The sequence below is a fragment of the Somniosus microcephalus genome, chromosome 4, assembly GCF_052327205.1.
Source record: "Somniosus microcephalus isolate GS21.2 chromosome 4, FLI_Smic_1.0, whole genome shotgun sequence".
Classification (NCBI taxonomy): domain Eukaryota; kingdom Metazoa; phylum Chordata; class Chondrichthyes; order Squaliformes; family Somniosidae; genus Somniosus; species Somniosus microcephalus.
In genome coordinates, this window is record NC_140990.1 from 11,389,899 (window position 1) to 11,405,505 (window position 15,607).

Consider the following 15,607-nt stretch of genomic DNA (forward strand, 5'->3'; position numbering starts at 1 on the left):
ACACACACACAGCAGTCTCACACACACACACACACACAGCAGTCACACACACACACACACACAGTCTCACACACACACACACACACACACAGCAGTCTCACACACACACACACACACACACACAGCAGTCTCACACACACACACAGCAGTCTCACACACACACACACAGCGGTCTCACACACACACACAGCAGTCTCACACACACACACACACACACACACAGCAGTCTCACACACACACACACAGCAGTCTCACACACACACACACACAGCAGTCTCACACACACACACACACAGCAGTCTCACACACACACACAGCAGTCTCACACACACACACAGCAGTCTCACACACACACACACAGCAGTCTCTCACACACACACACACACACAGCAGTCTCACACACACACACACAGCAGTCTCACACACACACACACACAGCAGTCTCACACACACACACACACAGCAGTCTCACACACACACACACAGCAGTCACACACACACACACAGCAGTCACACACACACACACAGCAGTCTCTCACACGCACACAGCAGTCTCACACACACACACAGCAGTCTCACACACACACAGCAGTCTCACACACACACACAGCAGTCTCACACACACACACACACACACACAGCAGTCTCACACACACACACACACACAGCAGTCTCACACACACACACACAGCAGTCTCACACACACACACACAGCAGTCTCACACACACACACAGCAGTCTCACACACACACACACACACAGCAGTCTCACACACACACACACACACACAGCAGTCTCACACACACACTCACACAGCAGTCTCACACACACACACACAGCAGTCTCACACACACACACACACACAGCAGTCTCACACACACACACACACACACACACAGCAGTCTCACACACACACACACACACAGCAGTCTCACACACACACACACAGCAGTCTCACACACACACACACACACAGCAGTCTCACACACACACACAGCAGTCTCACACACACACACAGCAGTCTCACACACACACACACACAGCAGTCTCACACACACACACACACACACAGCAGTCTCACACACACACACACACACACAGCAGTCTCACACACACACACAGCAGTCTCACACACACACACACACACAGCAGTCTCACACACACACACACACACACAGCAGTCTCACACACACACTCACACAGCAGTCTCACACACACACACACAGCAGTCTCACACACACACACACACAGCAGTCTCACACACACACACACACACACACAGCAGTCTCACACACACACACACACACAGCAGTCTCACACACACACACACACAGCAGTCTCACACACACACACACACACAGCAGTCTCACACACACACACAGCAGTCTCACACACACACACACACAGCAGTCTCACACACACACACAGCAGTCTCACACACACACACAGCAGTCTCACACACACACACACACACAGCAGTCTCACACACACACACACACACACAGCAGTCTCACACACACACACACACACAGCAGTCTCACACACACACAGCAGTCTCACACACACACACACACACAGCAGTCTCACACACACACACACAGCAGTCTCACACACACACACACACAGCAGTCTCACACACACACACACAGCAATCTCACACACACACACACACACAGCAGTCTCACACACACACGCACACAGCAGTCTCTCACACACACACACACAGCAGTCTCTCACACACACACACACAGCAGTCTCACACACACACACACACAGCAGTCTCACACACACACACACACACAGCAGTCTCACACACACACACAGCAGTCACACACACACACACACACACACACACACAGCAGTCTCACACACACACACAGCAGTCTCACACACACACACACACACACAGCAGTCTCACACACACACACACACACACACACACACAGCAGTCTCACACACACACACACACACACACAGCAGTCTCACACACACACACACACACAGCAGTCTCACACACACAGCAGTCTCACAGACATGGAAATATAGAAAAATAGGAGCAGGAGTCGGCCCGTCGAGCCTGCTCCGCCATTCAATATGATCATGGCTGATCTTCTATCTCAATACCATATTCCTGCTCTCTCCCCATACCCCTTGATCCCTTTTGTGTCTAGAAATCTATCTATCTCCTCCTTAAATATATTCAGTGACTTGGCCTCCACAGCCTTCTGTGGTAGAGAATTCCACAGGTTCACCACCCTCTGAGTGAAGACATTTCTCCTCATCTCAGTCCTAAATGTCCTGTCCCGTATCCTGAGACTGTGACCCCTCGTTCTAGACCCCCCCAGCCAGGGGAAACATCCTCCCTGCATTCAGTCAGTCTAGCCCTGTCAGAATTTTATACATTTCAATGCGGTCCCCTCTCATTCTTCTAAACTCTAGTGAATACAGGCCTAGTCGACCCAATCTCTCCTCATACGACAGTCCTGCCATCCCAGGAATCAGTCTGGTGAACCTTCGCTGCACTCCCTCTATGGCAAGTATATCCTTTCTTAGGTAAGGAGACCAAAACTGCACACAGTACTCCAGGTGTGGTCTCACCAAGGCCCTGTATAACTGTAGTAAGACATCCTTGCTCCTGTACTCAAATCCTCTTACAATGAAGGCCAACGTACCATTTGCCTTCCTAACTGCTTGCTGCACCTGCATGTTTGCTTTCAGTGACTGGTGTACAAGAACACCCAGGTCCCTCTGTACATCAACATTTCCCAATCTATCACCATTTAAATAATACTCTGCCTTTGTTTTTCCTACCGAAGTGGATAACTTCACATTTATCCACATTATACTGCATCTGCCATGTATTTGCCCACTCACTCAACTTGTCTAAATCGTCTTGAAGCCTCTTTGCTTCCTCCTCACAACTCACAATCCCACCTAGTTTTGTGTCATCAGCAAACTTGAAAATATTACATTTGGTTTCCTCATCCAAATCATTGATATATATTGTGAATAGCTGGGGCCCAAGCACTGATCCCTGGGGTACCCCACGAGTCACCACCTGCCACCCCAAAAAAGACCCATTTATATACAGAGTAGGAGATAGAGAGAGGCAGAGAGAGGCAGAGAGAGGCAGAGACAGAGAGAGAGACACAGACAGAGAGAGAGAGAGAGAGAGTTAGAGACAGTCAGAGAGCGAGAGAGAGACAGAGAGTGAGAGAGACAGAGAGAGAGAGAGAGAGACAGGAATTTACAGGAAGAGGGCAACATAATATAAACGCTCCAACCTCGGGACAAAGTCCAAACTGTGTGTGTCGGAGATACTCGGAGCGGGCGAGTGAGGATACAGGGAGCAGGTGAGTGAGCAAGGGGGATATGGAGAGCAAGTGTGATGGGGGGATATGGGGAGTGGGCGAGTGTGAGCGGGGGGATATGGGGAGAGGGCGAGTGTGAGCGGGGGATATGGGGAGCGGGCGAGTGTGAGCGGGGTGATATGGGGATCGGGCGAGTGTGAGCGGGGGGATATGGGGAGCGGGCGAGTGTGAGCGGGGGAATATGGGGAGCGGGCGAATGTGAGCGGGGGGATATGGGGAGCGGGCGAGTGTGAGCGGGGGGATATGGGGAGCGGGCGAGTGTGAGCGGGGGATATGGGGAGTGGGCGAGTGTGAGCAGGAGGATATGGGGAGCGGGCGAGTGTGAGCGGGGGATATGGGGAGCGGGCGAGTGTGAGCGGGGTGATATGGGGATCGGGCGAGTGTGAGCGGGTGATATGGGGAGCGGGCGAGTGTAAGCGGGGGGATATGGGGAGCGGACGAGTGTGAGCGGGGGGATATGGGGAGCGGGCGAGTGTGAGTGGGGGGATATGGGGAGCGGGCGAGTGTGAGCGGGGGGATATGGGGAGCGGGCAAGTGTGAGCGGGGGGATATGGGGAGCGGGCGAGTGTGAGCAGGGGATATGGGGAGCAGGCGAGTGTGAGCGGGGGGATATGGGGTGCGGGCGAGTGTGAGCAGGGGGATATGGGGAGCAGGCGAGTGAGCGGGGATATGGGGCGCGGGCGAGAGTGAGCGGCGGTTATGGGGAGCGGGCGAGTGTGAGCGGGTGATATGGGGAGCGGGCGAGTGTGAGCGGTGGGATATGGGCAGCGGACGAGTGTGAGCGGGGGGATATGGGGAGCGGACGAGTGTGAGCGGGGGGATATGGGGAGCGGGCGAGTGTGAGCGGGGGGATATGGGGAGCGGGCGAGTGTGAGTGGGGGGATATGGGGAGCGGGCGAGCGTGAGCGGGGGGATATGGGGAGCGGGCAAGTGTGAGCGGGGGGATATGGGGAGCGGGCGAGTGTGAGCAGGGGATATGGGGAGCAGGCGAGTGTGAGCGGGGGGATATGGGGTGCGGGCGAGTGTGAGTTGGGGGATATGGGGAGCGGGCGAGTGAGCGGGGATATGTGGCGCGGGCGAGAGTGAGCGTCGGATATGGGGAGCGGGGGATATGGGGAGCGGGCGAGTGTGAGCGGGGGATATGGGGAGCGGGCGAGTGTGAGCGGGTGATATGGGGAGCGGGCGAGTGTGAGCGGGGGGATATGGGGAGCGGGCGTGTGTGAGCGGGGGATAAGGGGAGCGGGAGAGTGAGCAGGGGATATGGGGAGCGGGCGAGGGTGAGCGGGGGGATGTGGGGAGCGGGCGAGTGTGAGCGGGGGGATATGGGGAGTGGGCGAGTGTGAGCGGGGGATATGGGGAGTGGGCGAGTGTGAGCGGGGGATATGGAGAGCGGGTGAGTGTGAGCAGGGGGATATGGTGAGCGGGCGAGTGTTAGCGGGGGATATGGGGAGCGGGCGAGTGTGAGCGGGTGATATAGGGAGTGGTCGAGTGTGAGCGGGGGTATATGGGGAGCGGGCGAGTGTGAGCGGGTGATATGGGTAGCGGGCGAGTGTGAGCGGGGGGATATGGGGAGCGGGCGCATGTGAGCGGGGGGATATGGGGAGCGGGCGAGTGTGAGCGGGGGGATATGGGGAGTGGGCGAGTTTGAGCGGGGGGATATGGGGAGCGGGCGAGTGTGAGCGGGGGGATATGGGGAGCGGGAGAGTGTGAGCGGGGGATATGGGGAGCGGGCGAGTGTGAGCGTGGGGTTATGGGGAGCGGGCGAGTGTGAGCGGGGGGATATGGGTAGCGGGCGAGTGTGAGCGGGGGAATATGGGGAGCGGGTGAGTGTGAGCGGGGTATATGGGGAGCGGGCGAGTGTGAGCGGGGAATATGGGTAGCGTGCGATTGTGAGTGGGGGATATGGGGAGCGGGCGAATGCGAGCGTAGAATATGGGTAGCGGGCGAGTGCGAGCGGGGGATATGGGAAGCGGGCGAGTGCGAGCGTGGGGTTATGGGGAGCGGGCGAGTGTGAGCGGGGGGATATGGGTAGCGGGCGAGTGTGAGCGGGGGATATGGGGAGCGGGCGAGTTTGAGCGGGGGGATATGGGGAGCGGGCGAATGTGAGCAGGGGGATATGGGGAGCGGGCTAGTGTGAGCGGGGGATATGGGGAGCGCGCGAGTGTGAGCGGGGTGATATGTGGATCGGGCGAGTGTGAGCGGGTGATATGGGGAGTGGGCGAGTGTGAGCGGGGGGATATGGGGAGCGGGCGAGTGTGAGCGGGGGATATGGGGAGCGGGGTGATATGGGGAGCGGGCGAGTTTGAGCGGGTGGATATGGGGAGCGGGCGAGTGTGAGCGGGGGGATATGGGGAGCGGGCGAGTGTGAGCGGGGGATATGGGGAGCGGGCGAGTGTGAGCGGGGGGATAGGGGAGCGGGCGAGTGTGAGCGGGGGATATGGGGAGCGGGCGAGTGTGAGCGGGGGGATATGGGGAGCGGGCGTGTGTGAGCGGGGGGATATGGGGAGCGGGTGAGTTTGAGCGGGGGGACATGGGGAACCGGGCGAGTGTGAGCGGGGTGATATGGGGAGCGGGCGAGTGTGAGCGGGGGGATATGGGGAGCGGGCGAGTCTGAGCGGGGGATATGGGGAGCGGGCGAGTGTGAGCGGGGGGAAATGGGGAGCGGGCGAGAGTGAGCGGGGTATATGGGGAGCGGGTGAGTGTTAACGGGGGATATGGAGAGCGGGCGAGTGTGAGCGGGGGGATATGTGGAGCGGGCGAGTGTGAGCGGGAGATATGGGGAGTGGGCGAGTGTGAGCGGGGGGATATGGGGAGCGGGCGAGTTTGAGCGGGGGGATATGGGGAGCGGGTGTGTGTGAGCGGGGGATATGGGGAGCCGGCGAGTGTGAGCGGGGGAGTGTGAGCGGTGGGATATGGGGAGCGGGCGAGTGTGCAGCGGGGGATATGGGGAGCGGGCGAGTGTGAGCGGGGGATATGGGGAGCGGGCGAGTGTGAGCGGGGGGATATGGGGAGCGGGCGAGTGTGAGCGGGGGGAGTATGGGGAGCGGGTGAGTGTGAGCGGGGGATATTGGGAGCGGGCGAGTGTGAGCGGGGGGATTTGGGGAGCGGGCGAGTGTGAGCAGGGGGAATATGGGGAGTGGGCGAGTGTGAGCGGGGGATATGGAGAGCGGGTGAGTGTGAGCGGGGGGATATGGGGAGCGGGCGAGTGTGAGCGGGTGATATCGGGAGCGGGCGACTGTGAGCGGAGGATATGGGGAGCGGGCGAGTGTGAGCGGGGGATATGGGGAGCGGTTGAGTGTGAGCGGGGGATATGGGGAGCGGGCGAGTGTGAGCGGGGGATATGGGGAGCGGGCGATTGTGAGCGGGTGATATGGGGAGCGGGCGAGTGTGAGCGGGGGATATGGGGAGCGGTTGAGTGTGAGCGGGGGATATGGGGAGCGGGCGAGTGTGAGCGGGGGATATGGGGAGCGGGCGATTGTGAGCCGGTGATATGGGGAGCGGGCGAGTGTGAGCGGGGATATGGGGAGCGGGCGAGTTTGAGCGGGTGATATGGGGAGCGGGCGAGTTTGAACGTATGATATAGGGAGCGGGCGAGTGTGAGCGGGGGGATATGGGGAGCGGGCGACTGTGAGCGGGGGATATGGGGAGCGGGCGAGAGTGAGCGGGGGATATGGGGAGCGCGCGAGTGTGAGCGGGGTGATATGTGGATCGGGCGAGTGTGAGCGGGTGATATGGGGAGTGGGCGAGTGTGAGCGGGGGGATATGGGGAGCGGGCGAGTGTGAGCGGGGGATATGGGGAGCGGGGTGATATGGGGAGCGGGCGAGTTTGAGCGGGTGGATATGGGGAGCGGGCGAGTGTGAGCGGGGGGATATGGGGAGCGGGCGAGTGTGAGCGGGGGATATGGGGAGCGGGCGAGTGTGAGCGGGGGGATAGGGGAGCGGGCGAGTGTGAGCGGGGGATATGGGGAGCGGGCGAGTGTGAGCGGGGGGATATGGGGAGCGGGCGTGTGTGAGCGGGGGGATATGGGGAGCGGGTGAGTTTGAGCGGGGGGACATGGGGACCGGGCGAGTGTGAGCGGGGTGATATGGGGAGCGGGCGAGTGTGAGCGGGGGGATATGGGGAGCGGGCGAGTCTGAGCGGGGGATATGGGGAGCGGGCGAGTGTGAGCGGGGGGAAATGGGGAGCGGGCGAGAGTGAGCGGGGTATATGGGGAGCGGGTGAGTGTTAACGGGGGATATGGAGAGCGGGCGAGTGTGAGCGGGGGGATATGGGGAGCGGGCGAGTGTGAGCGGGGGATATGGGGAGCGGGCGAGTGTGAGCGGGGGGATAGGGGAGCGGGCGAGTGTGAGCGGGGGATATGGGGAGCGGGCGAGTGTGAGCGGGGGGATATGGGGAGCGGGCGTGTGTGAGCGGGGGGATATGGGGAGCGGGTGAGTTTGAGCGGGGGGACATGGGGACCGGGCGAGTGTGAGCGGGGTGATATGGGGAGCGGGCGAGTGTGAGCGGGGGGATATGGGGAGCGGGCGAGTCTGAGCGGGGGATATGGGGAGCGGGCGAGTGTGAGCGGGGGGAAATGGGGAGCGGGCGAGAGTGAGCGGGGTATATGGGGAGCGGGTGAGTGTTAACGGGGGATATGGAGAGCGGGCGAGTGTGAGCGGGGGGATATGTGGAGCGGGCGAGTGTGAGCGGGAGATATGGGGAGTGGGCGAGTGTGAGCGGGGGGATATGGGGAGCGGGCGAGTTTGAGCGGGGGGATATGGGGAGCGGGTGTGTGTGAGCGGGGGATATGGGGAGCCGGCGAGTGTGAGCGGGGGAGTGTGAGCGGTGGGATATGGGGAGCGGGCGAGTGTGCAGCGGGGGATATGGGGAGCGGGCGAGTGTGAGCGGGGGATATGGGGAGCGGGCGAGTGTGAGCGGGGGGATATGGGGAGCGGGCGAGTGTGAGCGGGGGGAGTATGGGGAGCGGGTGAGTGTGAGCGGGGGATATTGGGAGCGGGCGAGTGTGAGCGGGGGGATTTGGGGAGCGGGCGAGTGTGAGCAGGGGGAATATGGGGAGTGGGCGAGTGTGAGCGGGGGATATGGAGAGCGGGTGAGTGTGAGCGGGGGGATATGGGGAGCGGGCGAGTGTGAGCGGGTGATATCGGGAGCGGGCGACTGTGAGCGGAGGATATGGGGAGCGGGCGAGTGTGAGCGGGGGATATGGGGAGCGGTTGAGTGTGAGCGGGGGATATGGGGAGCGGGCGAGTGTGAGCGGGGGATATGGGGAGCGGGCGATTGTGAGCGGGTGATATGGGGAGCGGGCGAGTGTGAGCGGGGGATATGGGGAGCGGTTGAGTGTGAGCGGGGGATATGGGGAGCGGGCGAGTGTGAGCGGGGGATATGGGGAGCGGGCGATTGTGAGCCGGTGATATGGGGAGCGGGCGAGTGTGAGCGGGGATATGGGGAGCGGGCGAGTTTGAGCGGGTGATATGGGGAGCGGGCGAGTTTGAACGTATGATATAGGGAGCGGGCGAGTATGAGCGGGGGGATATGGGGAGCGGGCGACTGTGAGCGGGGGATATGGGGAGCGGGCGAGAGTGAGCGGTTGATATGGGGAGCGGGCGAGTGTGAGCGGGGGAATATGGGGAGCGGGCGAGTGTGAGCGGGGGATATGGGGACTGTGCGAATGTGTGTGGGGGATATGGGGATCGGACGAGTTTGAGCGGGGGGATATGGGGAGCGGGCGAGTGTGAGCCGGGGATATGGGGAGCGGGCGAGTGTGAGCGGGGGGCTATGGTGAGCGGGCGAGTGTGAGCAGGGGATATGGGGAGCGGGCAAGTGTGAGCGGGGGAATATGGGGAGCGGGCGAGTGTGAGCGGGGGCTATGGGGAGCGGGCCAGTGTCAGCGGGAGGATACGGGGAGTGGGCGAGTGTGAGCGGGGGAATATCGAGAGCGGGCGAGTGTGAGCAGGACGATATGGGGAGTGGGCGAGTGTGAGCGGGGGTATATGGGGAGCGGGCGAGTGTGAGCGGGAGGAAATGGGGAGCGGGCGAGTGTGAGCGGGGGACATGGGGAGCGGGCGAGTTTGAGCGGGGGGATATGGGGAGCGGGCGAGTGTGAGCGGGGGATATGGGGAGCGGGCGAGTGTGAGCGGGGGGATAGGGGAGCGGGCGAATGTGAGCGGGGGATATGGGGAGCGGGCGAGTGTGAGCGGGGGGATATGGGGAGCGGGCGTGTGTGAGCGGGGGGATATGGGGAGCGGGTGAGTTTGAGCGGGGGGACATGGGGACCGGGCGAGTGTGAGCGGGGTGATATGGGGAGCGGGCGAGTGTGAGCGGGGGGATATGGGGAGCGGGCGAGTCTGAGCGGGGGATATGGGGAGCGGGCGAGTGTGAGCGGGGGGAAATGGGGAGCGGGCGAGAGTGAGCGGGGTATATGGGGAGCGGGTGAGTGTTAACGGGGGATATGGAGAGCGGGCGAGTGTGAGCGGGGGGATATGTGGAGCGGGCGAGTGTGAGCGGGAGATATGTGGAGTGGGCGAGTGTGAGCGGGGGGATATGGGGAGCGGGCGAGTTTGAGCGGGGGGATATGGGGAGCGGGTGTGTGTGAGCGGGGGATATGGGGAGCCGGCGAGTGTGAGCGGGGGAGTGTGAGCGGTGGGATATGGGGAGCGGGCGAGTATGCAGCGGGGGATATGGGGAGCGGGCGAGTGTGAGCGGGGGATATGGGGAGCGGGCGAGTGTGAGCGGGGGGATATGGGGAGCGGGCGAGTGTGAGCGGGGGGAGTATGGGGAGCGGGTGAGTGTGAGCGGGGGATATTGGGAGCGGGCGAGTGTGAGCGGGGGGTTTTGGGGAGCGGGCGAGTGTGAGCAGGGGGAATATGGGGAGTGGGCGAGTGTGAGCGGGGGATATGGAGAGAGGGTGAGTGTGAGCGGGGGGATATGGGGAGCGGGCGAGTGTGAGCGGGTGATATCGGGAGCGGGCGACTGTGAGCGGAGGATATGGGGAGCGGGCGAGTGTGAGCGGGGGATATGGGGAGCGGTTGAGTGTGAGCGGGGGATATGGGGAGCGGGCGAGTGTGAGCGGGGGATATGGGGAGCGGGCGATTGTGAGCGGGTGATATGGGGAGCGGTTGAGTGTGAGCGGGGGATATGGGGAGCGGTTGAGTGTGAGCGGGGGATATGGGGAGCGGGCGAGTGTGAGCGGGGGATATGGGGAGCGGGCGATTGTGAGCCGGTGATATGGGGAGCGGGCGAGTGTGAGCGGGGATATGGGGAGCGGGCGAGTTTGAGCGGGTGATATGGGGAGCGGGCGAGTTTGAACGTATGATATAGGGAGCGGGCGAGTGTGAGCGGGGGGATATGGGGAGCGGGCGACTGTGAGCGGGGGATATGGGGAGCGGGCGAGAGTGAGCGGTTGATATGGGGAGCGGGCGAGTGTGAGCGGGGGAATATGGGGAGCAGGCGAGTGTGAGCGGGGGATATGGGGACTGTGCGAATGTGTGTGGGGGATATGGGGATCGGACGAGTTTGAGCGGGGGGATATGGGGAGCGGGCGAGTGTGAGCCGGGGATATGGGGAGCGGGCGAGTGTGAGCGGGGGGCTATGGTGAGCGGGCGAGTGTGAGCAGGGGATATGGGGAGCGGGCAAGTGTGAGCGGGGGAATATGGGGAGCGGGCGAGTGTGAGCGGGGGCTATGGGGAGCGGGCCAGTGTGAGCGGGACGATATGGGGAGTGGGCGAGTGTGAGCGGGGGTATATGGGGAGCGGGCGAGTGTGAGCGGGAGGAAATGGGGAGCGGGCGAGTGTGAGCGGGGGACATGGGGAGCGGGCGAGTTTGAGCGGGGGGATATGGGGAGCGGGCGAGTGTGAGCGGGGGATATGGGGAGCGGGCGAGTGTGAGCGGGGGATATGGGGAGCGGGTGAGTGTGAGCGGGGGGAAATGGGGAGCGGGCGAGTGTGAGCGGGGAATATGGGTAGCAGGCGAGTGTGAGCCGGGGGATATGGGGAGCGGGCGAGTGTGAGCGGGGGATATGGGGAGCGGGCGAGTGTGAGCGGGGGATATGGGGAGCGGGCGAGTGTGAGCGGGGGGATATGGGGAGCGGGCGAGTGTGAGCGGGGGGATATGGGGAGCGGGCGAGTGTGAGCGGGGATATGGAGAACGGGCGAGTGTGAGCGGGGGGATCTGGGGAGCGGGCGAGTGTGAGCGGGAGATATGGGGAGCGGGCGAATGTGAGCGGGGGATATGGGGAGCGGGCAAGTGTGAACGGGGATATGGGGAGCGGGCGAGTGTGAGCAGGGGCATATGGGGTGCTGGCGAGTGTGAGCGGGGAGATATGGGGAGCGGGCGAGTGTGAGTGGGGGGAGTATGGGGAGCGGGTGAGTGTGAGCGGGGGATATTGGGAGCGGGCGAGTGTGAGCGGGGGGATTTGGGGAGCGGGCGAGTGTGAGCAGGGGGAATATGGGGAGTGGGCGAGTGTGAGCGGGGGATATGGAGAGCGGGTGAGTGTGAGCGGGGGGATATGGGGAGCGGGCGAGTGTGAGCGGGTGATATCGGGAGCGGGCGACTGTGAGCGGAGGATATGGGGAGCGGGCGAGTGTGAGCGGGGGATATGGGGAGCGGTTGAGTGTGAGCGGGGGATATGGGGAGCGGGCGAGTGTGAGCGGGGGATATGGGGAGCGGGCGATTGTGAGCGGGTGATATGGGGAGCGGGCGAGTGTGAGCGGGGGATATGGGGAGCGGTTGAGTGTGAGCGGGGGATATGGGGAGCGGGCGAGTGTGAGCGGGGGATATGGGGAGCGGGCGATTGTGAGCCGGTGATATGGGGAGCGGGCGAGTGTGAGCGGGGATATGGGGAGCGGGCGAGTTTGAGCGGGTGATATGGGGAGCGGGCGAGTTTGAACGTATGATATAGGGAGCGGGCGAGTATGAGCGGGGGGATATGGGGAGCGGGCGACTGTGAGCGGGGGATATGGGGAGCGGGCGAGAGTGAGCGGTTGATATGGGGAGCGGGCGAGTGTGAGCGGGGGAATATGGGGAGCGGGCGAGTGTGAGCGGGGGATATGGGGACTGTGCGAATGTGTGTGGGGGATATGGGGATCGGACGAGTTTGAGCGGGGGGATATGGGGAGCGGGCGAGTGTGAGCCGGGGATATGGGGAGCGGGCGAGTGTGAGCGGGGGGCTATGGTGAGCGGGCGAGTGTGAGCAGGGGATATGGGGAGCGGGCAAGTGTGAGCGGGGGAATATGGGGAGCGGGCGAGTGTGAGCGGGGGCTATGGGGAGCGGGCCAGTGTCAGCGGGAGGATACGGGGAGTGGGCGAGTGTGAGCGGGGGAATATCGAGAGCGGGCGAGTGTGAGCGGGACGATATGGGGAGTGGGCGAGTGTGAGCGGGGGTATATGGGGAGCGGGCGAGTGTGAGCGGGAGGAAATGGGGAGCGGGCGAGTGTGAGCGGGGGACATGGGGAGCGGGCGAGTTTGAGCGGGGGATATGGGGAGCGGGCGAGTGTGAGCGGGGGATATGGGGAGCGGGCGAGTGTGAGCGGGGGGATAGGGGAGCGGGCGAATGTGAGCGGGGGATATGGGGAGCGGGCGAGTGTGAGCGGGGGGATATGGGGAGCGGGCGTGTGTGAGCGGGGGGATATGGGGAGCGGGTGAGTTTGAGCGGGGGGACATGGGGAACCGGGCGAGTGTGAGCGGGGTGATATGGGGAGCGGGCGAGTGTGAGCGGGGGGATATGGGGAGCGGGCGAGTCTGAGCGGGGGATATGGGGAGCGGGCGAGTGTGAGCGGGGGGAAATGGGGAGCGGGCGAGAGTGAGCGGGGTATATGGGGAGCGGGTGAGTGTTAACGGGGGATATGGAGAGCGGGCGAGTGTGAGCGGGGGGATATGTGGAGCGGGCGAGTGTGAGCGGGAGATATGTGGAGTGGGCGAGTGTGAGCGGGGGGATATGGGGAGCGGGCGAGTTTGAGCGGGGGGATATGGGGAGCGGGTGTGTGTGAGCGGGGGATATGGGGAGCCGGCGAGTGTGAGCGGGGGAGTGTGAGCGGTGGGATATGGGGAGCGGGCGAGTATGCAGCGGGGGATATGGGGAGCGGGCGAGTGTGAGCGGGGGATATGGGGAGCGGGCGAGTGTGAGCGGGGGGATATGGGGAGCGGGCGAGTGTGAGCGGGGGGAGTATGGGGAGCGGGTGAGTGTGAGCGGGGGATATTGGGAGCGGGCGAGTGTGAGCGGGGGGTTTTGGGGAGCGGGCGAGTGTGAGCAGGGGGAATATGGGGAGTGGGCGAGTGTGAGCGGGGGATATGGAGAGAGGGTGAGTGTGAGCGGGGGGATATGGGGAGCGGGCGAGTGTGAGCGGGTGATATCGGGAGCGGGCGACTGTGAGCGGAGGATATGGGGAGCGGGCGAGTGTGAGCGGGGGATATGGGGAGCGGTTGAGTGTGAGCGGGGGATATGGGGAGCGGGGCGAGTGTGAGCGGGGGATATGGGGAGCGGGCGATTGTGAGCGGGTGATATGGGGAGCGGTTGAGTGTGAGCGGGGGATATGGGGAGCGGTTGAGTGTGAGCGGGGGATATGGGGAGCGGGCGAGTGTGAGCGGGGGATATGGGGAGCGGGCGATTGTGAGCCGGTGATATGGGGAGCGGGCGAGTGTGAGCGGGGATATGGGGAGCGGGCGAGTTTGAGCGGGTGATATGGGGAGCGGGCGAGTTTGAACGTATGATATAGGGAGCGGGCGAGTGTGAGCGGGGGGATATGGGGAGCGGGCGACTGTGAGCGGGGGATATGGGGAGCGGGCGAGAGTGAGCGGTTGATATGGGGAGCGGGCGAGTGTGAGCGGGGGAATATGGGGAGCAGGCGAGTGTGAGCGGGGGATATGGGGACTGTGCGAATGTGTGTGGGGGATATGGGGATCGGACGAGTTTGAGCGGGGGGATATGGGGAGCGGGCGAGTGTGAGCCGGGGATATGGGGAGCGGGCGAGTGTGAGCGGGGGGCTATGGTGAGCGGGCGAGTGTGAGCAGGGGATATGGGGAGCGGGCAAGTGTGAGCGGGGGAATATGGGGAGCGGGCGAGTGTGAGCGGGGGCTATGGGGAGCGGGCCAGTGTGAGCGGGACGATATGGGGAGTGGGCGAGCGTGAGCGGGGGTATATGGGGAGCGGGCGAGTGTGAGCGGGAGGAAATGGGGAGCGGGCGAGTGTGAGCGGGGGACATGGGGAGCGGGCGAGTTTGAGCGGGGGGATATGGGGAGCGGGCGAGTGTGAGCGGGGGATATGGGGAGCGGGCGAGTGTGAGCGGGGGATATGGGGAGCGGGTGAGTGTGAGCGGGGGGAAATGGGGAGCGGGCGAGTGTGAGCGGGGAATATGGGTAGCAGGCGAGTGTGAGCCGGGGGATATGGGGAGCGGGCGAGTGTGAGCGGGGGATATGGGGAGCGGGCGAGTGTGAGCGGGGGATATGGGGAGCGGGCGAGTGTGAGCGGGGGGATATGGGGAGCGGGCGAGTGTGAGCGGGGGGATATGGGGAGCGGGCGAGTGTGAGCGGGGATATGGAGAACGGGCGAGTGTGAGCGGGGGGATCTGGGGAGCGGGCGAGTGTGAGCGGGAGATATGGGGAGCGGGCGAATGTGAGCGGGGGATATGGGGAGCGGGCAAGTGTGAACGGGGATATGGGGAGCGGGCGAGTGTGAGCAGGGGCATATGGGGTGCTGGCGAGTGTGAGCGGGGAGATATGGGGAGCGGGCGAGTGTGAGTGGGGGGAGATGGGGGGCGGGCGAGTGTGAGCGGGGGATATGGGGAGCGGGCGAGTGTGAGCGGGGAGATATGGGAAGTGGACGAGTGTGAGCGGGGGGATATGGGGAGCGGGCGAGTGTGAGCTGGGGATATGGGGAGCGGGCAAGTGTGCGCGGGGATATGGGGAGCGGGCGAGTGTGAGCAGGGGGATATGGGGTGCTGGCGAGTGTGAGCGGGGAGATATGGGGAGCGGGCGAGTGTGAGTGGGGGGAGATGGGGAGCGGGCGAGTGTGAGCGGGGGATATGGGGAGCGGGCGAGTGTGAGCGGGGAGATATGGGGAGCGGACGAGTGTGAGCGGGGGGATATGGGGAGCGGGCGAGTGTGAGCGGGGGGTATGGGGAGCGGGCGAGTGTGAGCGGGGGTATATGGGGAGCGGGCAAGTGTGAGCGGGGGTATGGGGAGCAGGGGATATGGGGAGCGGGCGAGTGTGAGCTGGGGATATGGGGAGCGGGCGGGTGTGAGCGGG